The sequence below is a fragment of the Salarias fasciatus genome, chromosome 14, assembly GCF_902148845.1.
Source record: "Salarias fasciatus chromosome 14, fSalaFa1.1, whole genome shotgun sequence".
NCBI classification, from domain to species: domain Eukaryota; kingdom Metazoa; phylum Chordata; class Actinopteri; order Blenniiformes; family Blenniidae; genus Salarias; species Salarias fasciatus.
In genome coordinates, this window is record NC_043758.1 from 12,538,897 (window position 1) to 12,555,253 (window position 16,357).

General features: G+C 43.3%; 1 protein-coding gene across 1 annotated transcript in view; it reads right to left on the reverse strand.

Annotated features, from left to right (window-relative positions):
* sipa1l3 (signal-induced proliferation-associated 1 like 3) overlaps window positions 1-16,101 on the reverse strand; it is a 72,083-nt gene extending 55,982 nt beyond the window's left edge. The window contains exon 1 of the mRNA XM_030107994.1: window positions 15,988-16,101. The gene's annotated coding sequence lies outside the window, so the exon portion shown is untranslated. The remainder of the gene's footprint in view (window positions 1-15,987) is intronic.
* Between the last annotated feature and the right edge of the window lie 256 nt (window positions 16,102-16,357).

Sequence of the window (16,357 nt, forward strand, 5' to 3'; positions counted from 1 at the left end):
GAACTGCAAATAAAATATTTACCATCATGACACAGTGAGGCTGAAGTATGTGATCATAAACTCAGTCATACAGAACTGGACTGTGTCTCGGATGGTAGAGCGAGTCATCTTCTAATTTCAAGGCTGAGGGCTTGATCTCCATCTCATCTTGGCCATCCACAAAGTCTCCTTGGAGAGATACTAACACTGCTCCCAATTGTGTTTGATGAACGTTGATCACCACTGGTGTGACAAGTGGCTCTTATTTGTGTTCTTAAAATACACACACTTGAGATTAACTGACCTAATGGACCCCTAAATAAATCAAAACAATTGCAACTATACTTGAAAAGTGGTAAAGAAAGCAGTGTTGGAGTCATCACCAAGCCTCGTCAGTGCCAGTCCAGATGGTTTAAAGCTTGTCTGCACAGTCCCTACCTCCACTGTGCTGACCTGAACTGAGCCATCTGTTTAACCAACCACACTGTGCCAGCCCGGCCAGATCCAGTCGGCCTGTTCCTTTAGAGATGAAAGGAAGTTTGTTTTGAATATTATTTGCGTTCACCCTTTCCAGCCACCCTCCTTAAGCAAACCAGTACTTTGGTATGTATGAACTGGATAATACGCCATTGTCCTACAAACCCAGACCAGCTAATGTGATGAAATACGTGGTTTTATAAGAGAATGAGATGATTCGACTGTGGCTGAAGTTATAAAATGCGACAAACATGAAATGCAGATGTAGCACTTCAAGCAAAGAGCAGCGATAGGAATGTACACAGAGGCCCATTTCCTCCAGAGATGGAGCAGACTTGAGTGAACAAACATCTTTTATGAGATGGTAACTAGTCTTCATGGTTGCCTAAACTCATCAGAGCATCTGTACTCTGCGGGACAACGTGCCGCCACTGGAATGTCGACTGCTTTAAAGAGGAGTTGTGCCATGGCTAAGTAGATTATCAGCGTCAAAAACCTGCATCCAAAACCAGATCAATAAGTGAGCCCATCAATGCTCTTTTCACTGCTTCAACATCCACCTGATAATCTGGATAAAATGCCCAATGTGTTCAGTATCCTGACACTGAGTTCGCCTCAACAGACCCCTCCAGGCAGCTCTCCTTTTTAGAGCTCGAATCACCCTTTGTTAATTATAAATCTCACCCCGTCATCCTCCCAGAACAAATGCACGAGACAAGGAGAAGCATTAAGAAAAACAAAGAGCGGAAGAAATTAGGCAGATAGTTGAAAAAAAAGGCCAAACACTGAGATGACAGATAAGAGACGGACACAGAGAGGTCTGTTTGGGGGAAAAGGGGAGAAACAAGGACTGGGATATAAATGTGGGAGTGTGGCTGACCCCAATTCTGTCATGACTCCTCTGTGTTAGAAGGAGGGGAGGAGTCCAGACGTAAACCTACAATGACAGGGCTGCTGCTGCCGCTTCAACAATGCGCCCCCACCGCTGAATCAGTCTTTACTTGTTCCTGCCTCCCAACCCCCACCGCTCTTCTCTTTGCACTTCCACTTGCACTCAGGGGGAAAAAAAAAAAAAGTTCCTGTAATCTTTTACATTTGAAAGCATCACACTGGAGATGTGGAAAATTCAACCATACTGAAAGTAATGTGCCTCGTTTAGTTTTGTTAATGGTGTGGTCCGCATTTCTTTGTGCAACCCATCCATGCATGTGAAAGAAAAAAAAAAAAAAAAAAAGCGAGGAGCCTGCACATCAAGAATGCAAGGAACGTGGCGTTATGAGCCTGTTTTATTAAGCGAGGTAGTCCAAGATTGTTGGGGGGGGGGGGGGGGGGGGGGGGGGAATGGCAGGGCATGTGATGCTGGCAGTGAGCTGGGGAGAGGATGAACAAGCTAAAGGGAGAGCTAGAGAGTAGTTAGACCCCTGGAGCAGGGGCCAGTCCTGCACAAAGTAGTCTGGAGGGGGCAAATAAACATGCCTGCCTGCCCTGGCTTTGAGTGCTTGAAGGGCTAAAAGGTTTAGGACTTACTTCAAACCACAGTAGGGCTGCTCCACTGGTGTGTTTACGACCAGGAAGCTGCCTCAGAACTTGCATAACGTGGTTTTCAATAACTCACTGCAAGACGGACAGATGAGCAGATGGACATGAAAATGCACCTACTTATCGGACTAATAAAACCGTCACGCTGGTCCAAACAATTGTAAATTTCAGAAACCAGGGTGAGAAGACGCAGACAACATTTCGGGGCAGGAAGACAAAGAGCAGCCGCGAGCAACAAGCTATCAGCTCACTCTGGGAAGAGGATTTAAAGCACTAAGCTCACCGTTTTGGCAGGAGGCCCTGAGATGGTGTGCTAAGTGGGTTAAAACATACCCCAAGTCTCATAATCGCTCCGTCCCCCCCCCTCCACCTCCCTCTGTCTGCCAAGCCCTGCCGAGGGGAGCAATCTCAAGTCCCAGAGCAGAGTTGGAGATTCAGGGGTAGACCGGGTTCAACATAAAAGACATGTGCCAAAGTGTAAGAATGCAACTTCACCTGGACTTATTCATATACAATGACCAGATGGGAGACGATGTTGAGTTTTTCGTCCCCTTGGGGCTCGTGGATATACTTTTACAAGGGTCTGTTGCTCTTCCCCTCACACCCTCTGTCATGTCTTGTGTTTCCTCCTTTCTCTCCTTGTCTCCTTCAGTGATGATGTATTCTTGTGTGTGTGAGGGGCTACAACTTTTCATCTGCATGACTCTTCTTATTAATCAGTGTGAGCTTTAAAAAAAAAAACACTTCACACTGTCTACACAGCGTCCTTATCTAATACTTGGCAGCGTGCGCGCACACACAAACACATACACCCCCCAGTTCTCACACAACACCATGAGCCAGACACTGAGGTAACATGAGTCTGTGGTGAAACTGAAGCGCTATGGCTCAGGAGGGCCGAGCACAGTCCCGGGCCCCAGAGAGACCAGGCACTGTTTGCCTGCAGGACTAGCGAGAGCAAACAGAGTACAGTAGGTCCATTGAGACTCAGCTGAAACACAGGGCTGCAGAAAGCGCTGTACAAACCGACGCTGCGAGAAAAGGGAAACAAAGAATGCGGCCGGGCACACGGGGGAAATTAAACCTCACCAAACAGCAGCAGAAGTAAATCTCAAAGGCTACTGTATGCACGATAGGTGTGAAAAAATAAAAATCAAAACTCTTGCCAGGATCATCTTTTTTCGAAACTCGCAAACGACTGGTTAAATTGACTGATTTAAGTTCATCCTTCAGGTCTTAATTGGCTCTGAGAAAAATCTGATTCTTCTTCTACTCATTGGAAATCAGGTTGTGCAGTTACAGAATTTTACATTCAGGCTGGTGGGCTGCGCCGTCCTGTAGCAGTTAGCACTAGGTGGAGTTTGCATCTTCTTCTTTTGGATGCAAAGGTTTTCTCCGGGTCCTCAAAGTCTGAAAAAAAATCCAGGTGACTGGCCTACCTAAAACGTTAATTCTGACTCCCTCGCTGTGTTTCCTCTGTGAAGGAGTGGCAACTTGCCCAGACTCTAATCTGCTTTCAGTTGGGATAGATTTCCATTCAGACTGAAACGGATGGAGTGACCGACTACTATTTCAAACAATACATGAGTAAAACATCTATCTTATAGTCTGATTTCATTTCTGTCACAACCGTTTGTTCTGCCAGTTTCCCAAATATATTGGTTGTTCTCACTAGAGAGTAATTAGATGTCCAATGAAGGTAGTCAGAAGTTCACACACAAGCACACACTTCTGCAAATGAGAAGCAGGTGGGAAGTGCAGGTGAACACAGCCTATTGAGTCGGTTTTATAAAGAGGGGTTTGTTGTGACTGAAAGAGGATTACACAAGCAAGGTGTGGTTGCTTTTTTCCCCTCAAAGTGGTATTATGTGTCCCCTTCAATGCTACATATGAACCCCCTCCAACGCCGAGTTAAATAGGGACACTGGATTCGACTACAGGCTCGTCAAACTTCACACTGATCGTGTCTGACGAGCATACTGGTTCTAACAGTAGGTTAACGGTGATCATTTATGAATGATTGAAAGTTCAAAGAAAGGATATGAATCACGCAGGAGAGGTGAGGGGGAGTTTCACATGCCGACAGAGGTCTCAGCCCCTCAGAGCTATCTCAGGCATCTGAACCGTCAGCAGCATCTCCGTCGTGGAATCCAGCTGGTAATAACAGCCAAGTGCAAGGTGTGTCTGTTCCAAGCAGCTTCGAAAGAAATTCAGCATAACGGCTGTACATCTGGATCGTCATTGTGTAATTCGTTTCCCAAAGCGTGGCTGCAGCTGCTGGAGTGGGGATGGCACGACGGCCGGGGCGGCTGCCATTTTGCTCGCTCTTCGCTCCGCGGCCCACAGTCGTCACTGTCCCGGGCCAAACTAGCGCAGAGGGCTGTCACAACAAGCGAAATCCACCCAGAAGAAGTCTCTCCTTCTCCCTGTGTTTGGTTTTAAGCATGGCGTGAGTCCAGGGTGTGGTCCTACAGCCATGCGTGCTCTTAAGCGCACCCACACTGAGCTGCACATGTGCTCAAAAATGCACACACTGGCCTATTTGTTTTCAAGTCAGTGACAGTAATGGTGTGGAGAGAAAAGGGAAGGATGAGCGGGGAAGAGAAGCATTCAGAGTAATGATTCGACATTTAGGGAAATGTGAATAATCCCTTTTTTTGGGGGGACAATACAATACTTTGTGCGTGAGAAGCTGCTTGCTGTCTCCGTTCATAATTACCATAGAGATTAGAGAGTGACACAAATCTTCCAATGTAAATCCCAACAGGGAAATTCAGTGCCTCTCCCAAACTCTTCAACCATTCTTCATTGAGTTTCCAGTAGCCTGGTCAAACTCACACGTGGGAACAATTGAGGAAAAACAATTTTTTAACTACTATGAGGAGTGTGGACACACACGTCAATGCAGGGGGGCAGTGGGGTGTGTGAAGCAGTTACACAGCAGAAATACACAAGTGTGATGTGTTTGGTTGAGATTAGTGTGTCTAAAAGCACAAGAAAGAAGAGAGGCTTTGTGAATGTTTGAGTGCCTTCAGGCAACAAATGGGTTAAGTGAGTTTAAAGAAGGAACGTGGTGTTAAAACCTTACACACACACGCACACACAGGCACACACACACTATGGCCTGCCTCCATCTTAAAAACGTAACTTATCTGTGTTGCTCTTGCCTAATTGTACTCGGAGAAAGAGATCTACTCCAAATACACTCCCTCTCCAGAGACGACCACACAATGGACTGTGACTTCCCATCATGCAACACACCTTTAATGCCTCTCCCTCATCTTTTTCTGGGGGGGATGGTATCTCATTCAGTTTTTTTAGCTGCTCACATCAACCATGTTTTATTCTCCTTTCTTTTCCTTGTCAGTGTTAGCTCCCAGGTAAAGCCTGGCTTGACACACTGAACTCGACAGTTATCTAATCAGAGCTCAGCTGCAGAGGTCATGGGAGAAACCGAGAGAAAAGAGGGGACAAATCAGAGAGGTGTAAGAGGAGAAGGAAGCACATGGGCCAGCTTTCTTCTTGTTAACAGACCTTCCTTTCAGTCTCACCCTCTATCCACTGATCCCCTCCTCCCCTGTCAAGCCACTTCTCTCCAAGTTATCAGCTCATCTGTCTCCTCCTCTCCCACGATGATAACTGCGTCTGCTGGTGTGTGGAGAAACACCCAAACTTCTGTCACTTCCTTGTCCACTCCACTGCTCTTCGGCCTACTCTTGGGGAGACTAAAGCCTGTCACTGCGGCACACATGCAGACTGAAAGTTTGGAAAAAAAATGCTTTGACCACTGACTCAGGTGACAAAAACACATTGCAATGATAACGGATTATTTTGCTCCTTTTTTGTTTTTGCTCCTAGAAAAAGTGCATTGAGTGCTTGAATGTGCAGTGTGTCACTGACAGGCTGACACAGCAGTTGTGCATCATCCAAAAGCACTAAAAGCCAAGTCTGCATTGTGGAGTAGATTAAAACCCATCAGACGGCCAAGGAATACAGTGTGTTTCAAAAGGTGGCATCAGCAGAGCTAATTACAAGACTACTCATTTAATCAGGCACTTGAATAAACAGCACTCGAAGGCACACAAGTTTTCCCAAGTAGAAGCTCGGGACAAGTTTGCGCTCAGGCTCGGCACAAAAGATGAAAAACGATGATCGGTGCATATTGTGCTGAATGAACAGAAGCTTTATTTGGGTGGAACAGGAAGACCAGGAGACACAGCAGAGCTCCCGTATCAGCACAACGTCTCAGGTATTATTCTTTTCCAACAGCTCAGGGTAATTTAGGATGCTTTTTAGAAAAATGTGACAATAGTTACCTTCAAAACCGATACCTGCTTTTAACAACGGCTTAGTTTAGAAAACATCTAATTGAATAAAGTGCAGCAAACCAGAGGGGGGAGGCATCTCTTGCTACAATGTCACTTGAGTGCAGTGATCTTTTCATTTTTTTTTTGCATCATCAGTTTGACCTGTCATATTTTAGTCGTCTGAATTATGATCAACTGAAAGTCTCCCCGCAGGAATAAATTAGGGATAGTTCCTTTACTGAACAGTAAGTATTGTCCGATAGATTCAACATGATTGATCAGTTTGTCACAAAAGGATCATTCAACAGATTAGTCAACCGTCTGACTGACATACAGTGCAGCCAGTCTAAGAGCTTTTGTCCTCTAAAACACACACCACTCACACCGCTGCAGACACATTATTACAATGTTTTAGAGTCAATTACTTGTGTCACCCAGTTATTGTGGAGGCAGCTGTATGCTGGAGTGGTAAACAGAAAACTTGCACGGATGAGCTGTTTCATGTTGCTCGTGATCTACTGTCAACCCAACATAGTGGGTGCAAAGTTGTCGGAAACGTGTTAACTTGGCATTTGGAGCAGGGTCGGTTGGTCGTCCCACTCGGTCGTGTCAGATTGCAGTGGGGCGATCAGCAGACGTGGAAATGCCGACTCAGTTCAAACACAACCGCTGTCAATTGAAACACGGCCACAAAATAAGATTCCCAATCACAGGTGCAATTCCAAAAGATGGAACACAACATAAAGCCAAATATTCAAATATTTTTTTTACCACACAACGAAACTTTCATATACTTTAGATTCATTACACACAAACTGAAATGTTATACACAGTTTGGTTTCATTTGAGCAGAAAGCTCAGAAACATCATGAATATAGTTCATCATTTTATTTAATACCTTATTCTTTTCTTATTATATGTTAAAATACTGCATTAATCATCTATTCTACGCGGGTCCTCACTGTTATTAAAGCATTTCTATTCTACATTAACTGTTTTGTGATAGGTCATTATATAACTATCATTTATACGGCTCCTTATATCATAAACACACAAACCTACACCATAACAAGCAAATACACAACACAAAAAAACTATCCATTCAATCAGATTCTATAAAAAGTCCCAAAGCAAAACAGTTCCACACTGTATTAAATGCCCCTGATCTCTTGCAGTTACATACTGTTTGCATCGCATGCCTCAACAACACCATAAGCTCAATAGCATACCATACGATCTTTGACCAGAGTGGACGAAATTACATTTAATAGCCCGCTAAGTAACCTCTTGAAGAGTTTTAAATCTGATTTGGAAATGAGGAGTAAAAAAAAAAAAAGCACTTTTTGATACAGTACCGTAAACTGGGACAGGCGGCATCCATGGAATGGCCACATGCTATACTCAATTAGCATTAAAACAATGGCTCCATAGTAAGCAGCCATGGCTTGAGATCTGAGCTGAGAAAAGGAGGAGCGTGAGACTGTATGAACGGCTCTATGAATGTCTCGCATGTATGTGTTCATTCGTGCATTTTTGTAGCTAGAAAGACACATGTATGTTCAAACACACCCAAAAACACTTTAAATTTATACAAAAAAATTAAAAAAATACACCCTAAACTGTTCTCAGAGCCTACTCACATACAGAACAATGTTCATATAAGTGCAACAGCACTGTGTGTGTGTGTGTCTCGCAGTGTTTTCAATCGGACACACAGGTCACTTAAAGGAAAACATCCTGAGTGACCCAAGAATGAAGAGGAAACACTCAAATCTACCTCCGTGCTTCCTGATGCCGTTTGGTGTTTTGCCCTTTCCTCTGACCTTTTTTTTCTTTTTAATATGGAAGCAGCGAAGGCTTTTCCTCCCCAGATACTATGATGAGCCAACAATGCAAAAAAAAAAAAAAAGTCCTGGATTTCAGGGGCATGACTCCTTTCTCGTCCTCAAAGGAATGTTTTTACTCATGTCCTGTGAACTGGTCATTTGTCTTTGTGACAGATCTCTACAGTGTAAGGCCACTTCTCTCCCTGATCTCTCATAACTGATTCACAGCACCACTCATCTCCACCACACATTCATTTCCTGTCCAGCAGCTTGACCTCCAACAGGCAGCACAGCAGAAGCAAAAAGGCTGATGTACTCCTCCACATAAAAGGCAGATGGAAATCCCCACGAGGAGTCTAGGTTACAAAGATGATAGTTATTGGACCACAGGAAGCAACAAATGTGGCCATTTAGAAATAAATTTAACAATTAATAACTGCCTCCATTTGCTGATCTCATGATCCAGACCGAGCAGGATGAAGAGCTTCAGTACTTCCTCACTCAGCTTAAAGCCACCGAGCACTCAAAGACCCCACCATTATTGTTAACCTTGTAGTTTGTGAGGGGGGAAGAAGTGGTCATCTAAATTTTATGATCAACCTATTTTCCTGAAAACCTCCACATTGTGTCTCAGAGAAAGCTGGTGGACCCCATCTTTAGTCTCTGATTTTCCTAAACATGACAGTGAAGACAAACACTGTTTCCAAACTAGGAGTGTTTCAATATGGTTCTCATATGAGCACATCACATTATGGATCAAACCTCCAACAGACAGTAGTAAGACAACCTGCTCCATCCCAGTGAAACCATGACACAGGTTAGAATATTTATTTGGTATTATTCTGTATATTGCTGGTTACCAGCATTCATAGTAATGACAACTGAATGAGTTTGGTTTGATGATTATATGAAAAACATGTTAAATAGCATAGACACAAAAGAAAAAAAATAATCGTGTGACTTTAAAAACATCGTTTTGTTTAACACTCATACATGCTGTGTATTCGGGGAACAGGTAACCTTTGATCTGGGGAAGCTCACATTAAAGGCTTTTTAGTGTCTGTACTTGGAAAAACAACATTCTTGAACTGTGACTGTAGTTTTGAGTTTCCTTTGGTGGAGCTCACATTCTAAGAAAGATCCCAGGTGAAAGTATGACTTGAAATTTGTGCAACGGTCAAGCTGTTGCATCTGTGGGACGCGCGAGGTTAATTTACTCCTCCTCACTCCATAAAAAAAACAGATGGGGATACAATCAGCTGTTTCTTCATCCTGTCATGCAGGATTTCCTGTTTCCAGTACATTTCTGTCCTTGCCGGTGCATGATAGAGCTCTTTGTGGAAACGCGCGCGCGCACACACACACACACACACACACTCACACCACCTGTCAACCCCATGTGTAAAACCTCAGTTTGGGACAGATATGTAGCAGGTGTTACAACACACTCTGACCTCTGCAACAACACCCACACACTCTGTTATAACATCTTGTTTCAGTCTTAAGCACAAAGACAGAGGAAGGCGTTTGCTGTTTTTTCACAGCCCCGTGACACTTCCTATTAATGGACGGACATCCGAAATCTTTGGAAGTCTCGAGAACAAAGCTTTCCCTCTGGAGACTGAATGTGTAAATTTCTCATATCAGCATTATAGTCTAAATACACCGCAGCACTTAAATCCCTTTAACATAAAAATAAACAGGTAAATAGACGTGGGAAGAAGCAGCTGAGAACTCAAAATGCTGTGGGATTGTGCAAACAGGCCTGAAAGACAGTTGCTGCAGCTCTTCCTACTCTCATGGCATCAGATTCAGTTTTGGAATTCAAAAATAACTTCAACGGTCAGATCTGGCTCGTCCACAGTCCTGTCTGTGAAAATCTTCAAGTCTTTTTTTTCCCCCCTCTATTTCAACGAGCACAGATCCAAGTATCCAAATTCAAACCTCCTGGCAAACAGAGCCAAGTACATGTTTCTTCTTAAGAGCCATTTGTACATCTGTGGAGTGACCTTCACTTTGAATTACTAAATGGACGGCCGTATATAGCACTGCAATAAATCACCCTTTATGTGCGAGCTATCTGAACGCTTTAAGACCAGTGCATCTCCTATAATCCTGTCAGAAACACTGTGTAGAGTCCAGTAACGTTGTTTAATAAGTGTTGTGTGGATGGACTCTGAAGCTTTTAACATTGGAAGGATTCTAGTCAACCCTAGGCAAGAAAAACGTTCCCAACATCTGTGTTTATCCTCGAGTTAAACTCATCATCACCCATGTTACACCTGACAAGTTATTGAATGTTAGCCAGATTGAGAAACTCCATAATCTCTGTAGAATGCGCAAAGATGCCGACGCTCTGCATCAGCCGAGTGCGTGACATTTACACAGAACTGAGATTCTCTGATTCACCCTCTTCCTTGACAAGAAGATGCAAATTGGCAAACAACATCTTGAGGGAATTTGACCTCTGAGGGAGTGAGAAAAGAAAAAAAGAGAGAGAGAGGCCGGCTTGACAGATCAACTGCCCACCTAGCAAATGCTTGACAGCTCGACAGAAGGCCATAAAGCAGAGGCTCATTTCAGGAAACATGGTAAATGCTCCCCCTCCATTCTGTAAATCTCTGACCTCTTGACACAGTCATGCATGCTGACTTATGGACGGGACCCTCAAGGGACAGAAATACATCAAAGCAAGTGGGAGGAAGGGCTGAAACGCTGTTTGTGACCTAAGCCGATTTCATTTCAAACTGTAAACTCCGGCTGTGAGTCTCAAGTTGGTGTTTCTATACGCAGGTCATTGTGAATTTTATGCATGTTTTAGACACAGAATGGCATTTTAACAATTATCTGATCAGTCATTCATAACAAGCCATTTACCAGATGGCCCCAACTACAGATCTGTCATACATGCGATACATTTTCAGCGATTTGAGGACAGGTTAAACCACCGAAAAGCCAGCTTACAGAGAAACTGTAGAGCAAGGCTGCAGTTTCTTACAAATCAATTCAAATAGTCAGAATTACATAAAACTATACTGTATTACATAATTATCAGATGTGAAATGTAATTTTCCAGTCCCTCAGCGCGCTCTCACCCACACACATTTTTTTTTGTGGCGTTCTGTTGTGTTCTCACTGACTGGACTGCCATATTAGACAAGTCAAAAATTGTTTGAACATAAACATCATGTATTTATTTGTTCCGGGTAAGGAATCCTTAGATATCCATGCACTCTAAATCTCATACAGCTTAAGTAACTGAGTTGTTAAATTTTATTTTTGTTTTCACTATTTGAGCTGGGAAAGCATGATCAGTTGGCTAAGAGTGAAACGTCCACCTGGTGGGAAAAATACAGCAGCTCATTACAACGGTTAACTTGCAGAATTATACCACTTCAACTTCGCTTTGTTCTAGGTAAAGACAAAAAAAAAACTGACTGAATGTTTTTGTTTTTCTTTTCCATTTTGGAATATTCGACCACGCTGATGGAACTTTAAGGAAATTAAATTAACCACTATTTTGACAATAACAAAGATCAATTTATTTCATCATGTAAATATTATTACTATAAGTGGAGCATCTTAAGACTGTAGAAAAAAATTGAGTGAATTCTGCCTGTATCTCAGGCTGACTGAGCAAACAGTTTAAAACATGGTCGATACTTGTGACCTTGATTTAACCAATCTAAACCATCATTTAAAAAGAGCACTAATCAACACTCAAAATCAAGAAACGCAGCTGGTGCTATAGTCAATTAATGTCTAAACTGCATTTAAGCAGTGCCAGGAGGAGGTGGGTCAACATGTGACAATTGATTAGGATTAACGGCACACGTGTCTAAACTGCGCCACACTGTTGGTTTATAGGCGCCATAAAGCTCATGATGAATCAGCGATAAGCAGGGAGGTGGCAGTTCAAAACATCCGTCACTAAGTGACGAGTGTGCGGCCTGGGCAAGCAGGTCAGCTGACTATAAGCAAATGAAATCCATAAATTCAAGTCGAGAGATGATGCTGTACGACTTCAGGGCCCTTCAAACGTGCACGTGCAGCCATCGCTGTGCGCTCTGGCAGGCCAGATGGGATCCGTAGCCTCAGGGCTTGTCAACCGTTTCTGTGACCTATCAGAATATACTCGATGATAGTGATGGATGGTGCATGTTCGAATGAGAGAGAGTGTGTGTGTGTGTGTGTGTGTGTTCCTCAGCAGGCTCTTAAAAGACACAATTATTCATTTCTATTAACTTTAATTTTACTAAGTTTTCTTGAGGGATTGCATGGAGACCTGGCTTGAGGATTTTATGCTCAAAAATGACAAATGGAAGGAGGACTGCCAATGTATTATTGATGTGAAAAACAGCTACAACCACCAAAATGCAATCTTGGAAAAAATGTGTTCTCACAGCACATGACTGGAACAGCATGCTTGTAAGTTCCTTGAAGTGTTTGACAAGAATAAGAAAGGAAAGAGCAGCGGAGGTCAACAACTGCTGAGTCACCTCTGCCGAGATAGGTCGAAGTGATTCAACAAAATGTTTACAGGCGAAATAACTCAGGTGGCCCAGATTCAGCTCTCTTTTGAAGAAAGAATTCTTTGTTTCCGCAGCTGCTTCTAAAGAAGCACCAAAATAAGAAGCAAAACAGAAACATGTTGCTCGAGATGATCACATACCGAAAGTTGTTATCTGGTAGCCGGTGGAATCAGCGACATGCTGATTGCAGAGGTGTTTTCCAACGATATCACACCCATCCAAAAGTCATGAAATGATGACGTAACGTCACTGTGACAATACCAAAACAAACAAGCTCACGCAGACACTCAGGACCTGGCACGAGATCAAGGATCGTGCTAGACTCACAGCAACAAATACTTTGGAGAAAAACCAAAGTAAAATGAATGAACTCTAAAACCATCCCTCGTGAGATTTGTTCAGAAATATGAAGATTCAAGACCTGTGATTCCAAAGTATGAAAATATGCAATCCTTCACGTCAAGACATCAGACTGGGAAGTCAAAATCTTAAAATGTACACAGCTTGGATTTTTATTTCAGCCGGGAGTTTAAAAACTAGAATATTATCACATGCAATTGGGTTGTTATTGTCTGGACGACATCACAGTTTAAGCTGTAATAACATTTCCTTTACACTTATTTATATCAGTATTCACACTTTTACATTCTTGAGGCAAATGGTCAGAAATATGACGTGATTTGTTTATTTCCAGTGGTAAATTAAGAGTACCAGTTTCAAACAAAGCAAACGTTCTGATTTGAACTCATGAATTGACAAGATATATTGATCAAAGCATCCATGCAAATCTTTAAAGCATGACCCAACGCCCCACTAAACTGTATTTTCAAACAATGCTGATACCAATACTTCATGGATTTAAAATTGGAACTAAACAATATTTAACACAAAAATTCAGCGACAGATTTATTTCCTGTGTGTTTTAAATGTGTCTGTTGCTGCTACACACACAAACAAATATATCTTTTTGACAGAGGACGTCACATAGCAGTGCCTAATAAAATTAATACCATGTCTGACTACTTCAGCTGGAGGATATTACGCTTTCTATGTTTGTAATGTTATTATGAGAACCTGTGCTACCACTATGACACAAGAAACAGGCCTGACGCCACTCAACTTTGGCAGCATCTCGAGTCATAATAGCCCATAAATTAGTGGATTTTAAGCCCTTGAAGTATAAATTCTTTTGACATAATTGTTGCACAGAAACTAATTGATTGCAGCAACTTATTTACACTTGACTGAAATTCCCACCACTTTGTGTGTGTTTGCCTAATCTCCTGAAGTCACTGATGCCAGAGTCAACAAATGATCAACCACAGCTTGCAGGAACATGATGCTGCGTCGATTAAGGTTTTGTGTCATGCTTAATGACACGTGCAGCACAGTGACATATCTAAAGACAATGGAAGTATGGGATCTCGGACAGGTATAAAGCTATGCAAGTCATATCACTACCATGCAATCAGAATTTTACTTTAAGTGTGAGTAGAAAAAAAACCCAATATCTCTTTCAATGTACATGTAAATAACAACTTGCGCTACAAACTTGGTTAGTTTCAGTGTCAGATGACCTTCCTGCTGCAAGGGATTCAAACCTAGGTTCCCCAGACTCAAGGTCAACATTGATGTTAATACATTAGTGAAAACAAAAATCATGGCTACAATAATGCTAAAACCATGCAGGAATGTCCTGGTAGTCTAGACAGACTGACAGTTGATTTTCTGGAAGAGAAAAAAAAAAAGTCTGACAGTTGATTTTGTATTTCTTCTTCACTTTTTAGTCTAATGAGTGGTAGTACTCTGCACATATTTCATAATTGTATATATTTAAATGCAGGATTTTAAATAAGTAGGTTTGTGGATGGATACTGCAAAAACTCAAGCATCTCACAGAAGCATAGTGTCTATACCATGGTTATTTAGACGGGCAAACAACTTCTGCTTTGTTACTGTATTCCGCTTTTAGCTGAATGCATACAATGAATTACCACAGGCTAATGAGGGCTTTGTTAATAAAAATCTATGGTTTGTTATTACAACATGAAAATGTCTCGAGGGAAACCATACAAAGCGAGTATTGTATAACTGACTCTTGCAGCCTGTGATCAGAGTATACCATAATAACTGCACGTGCAAGAGCTGAATTTGCAACAATATTATCCGATTCCTGATTAAACTGGACAAAAAAAACGCAGGAATCCCCTCAGCCTATGACTATGGACAGTCCTGGGCACAACAACACTGGAGCTGCTACAGGCGGCTGAGCAGCAGGACAACCAGGTTCAAGACACCTGAACACGATTCTCACAATTTCCCTGGTAATCATTATTCCATTAGTTCCAGGTGGGAGGCAACCGGAGCAAATGAAGCCTAGAATATGTGCAGCGCGGCCACGGTCTGCTGCTCCTGCCCGGCAGATCCATCATCCTGATCCTCGACGTGTCATTTCCTGAGGGTTGGGGGAATACAGCAGTAACACGGGGGATCTCAATGAAAAGGGAGGCATGATCGCCTCCTTACACACGCTCGTATGTCTGCGTTACGCTTGTGAATCCTGCACCCAGAGTGTGCATCCACGTCCTCTGACAGCTGGATACAGCCTGCAGGTCCAGGGGCAATGCTCATTTTACAACCGCAATTAAAACATGTTGCACACCCCTTCGTGGCACAGAAGCAACACCGTCTCCTTCCAACTGCTGAACTCTGACTTCCAGAATGCGTGTTCGAACTGCACAACCACCGCATTTCACATGCAGCTCATGCTTTAACGCACATCTCCAGCCAAGGCAACTTCCGATTGCAGCACAACTACTCGAAATTCAAAGCTCGTACGGGCTAACTAGCTGGCTAGCTCTGCTCCCAAACAAAGCTCCCATTGTCTGGAACTTGTAGTTTTACCATTTTCTCCTGGCCCTCGCAACTGCGATTAACTCAGGTACGAAAAACTACAATTCCGAAGTCTGCAGAGCTCAGGGCGCATGCGCAGTGGCGTCCCTAACGAGCAGGGAGGTTGTAGATTGTTTTATAGTTAGTAATTATTAGCAGGTAGCGGCTCAATTCAGGCTCGTGTGTGTGCCGTTCAATGGGTGGAGGTGGAGATGGAGCAGGCGCCGGTGTGTGCGGCTCCAGGTGGGTGTGAGAGTCCCGGCAGAGGCGCAGGAAACAGACCGAGCATTGAGTGAAGTTGGTCGGATCGGCTGGCTCTCCGTGTCCGCCTCCGCTCGCTAATGCTGAGTTCAGTCGTCACTTTTCAGCAGCTTTTTCAGTGTCCCGCCCAAAATAAAAACTAATAAGAGAAAATAAAATCAGCGGACGGCTTACCTGATGTGAGCCCGGTGTTTTCGTTTCCACTCAGCTCCTACTCCATTTAAAATAATTCTCCAGACGCTGTTAACGCGGCCATTGGACGACGGTCGGCAGCCCGTTCACACAGAGACTTCACCAGGAATGCTTCTACCGAAACCACGGCGGAGCTGCGCCCGCACACACACTGCGCATGCGCAGCTCCGACTGGTGCAGCCCACTGATAGTAACGCACAGGGGGCAGCACTTTACTACTACTCACACACACACACACACACACACACACACACACACACACACACAGCAAGTCTAATCATCTTCTCATTGAGACGAAAGACACAGCAGCCAACGCGTTCCACACACTTTACCCTTTTCTCTCATTAGTAAT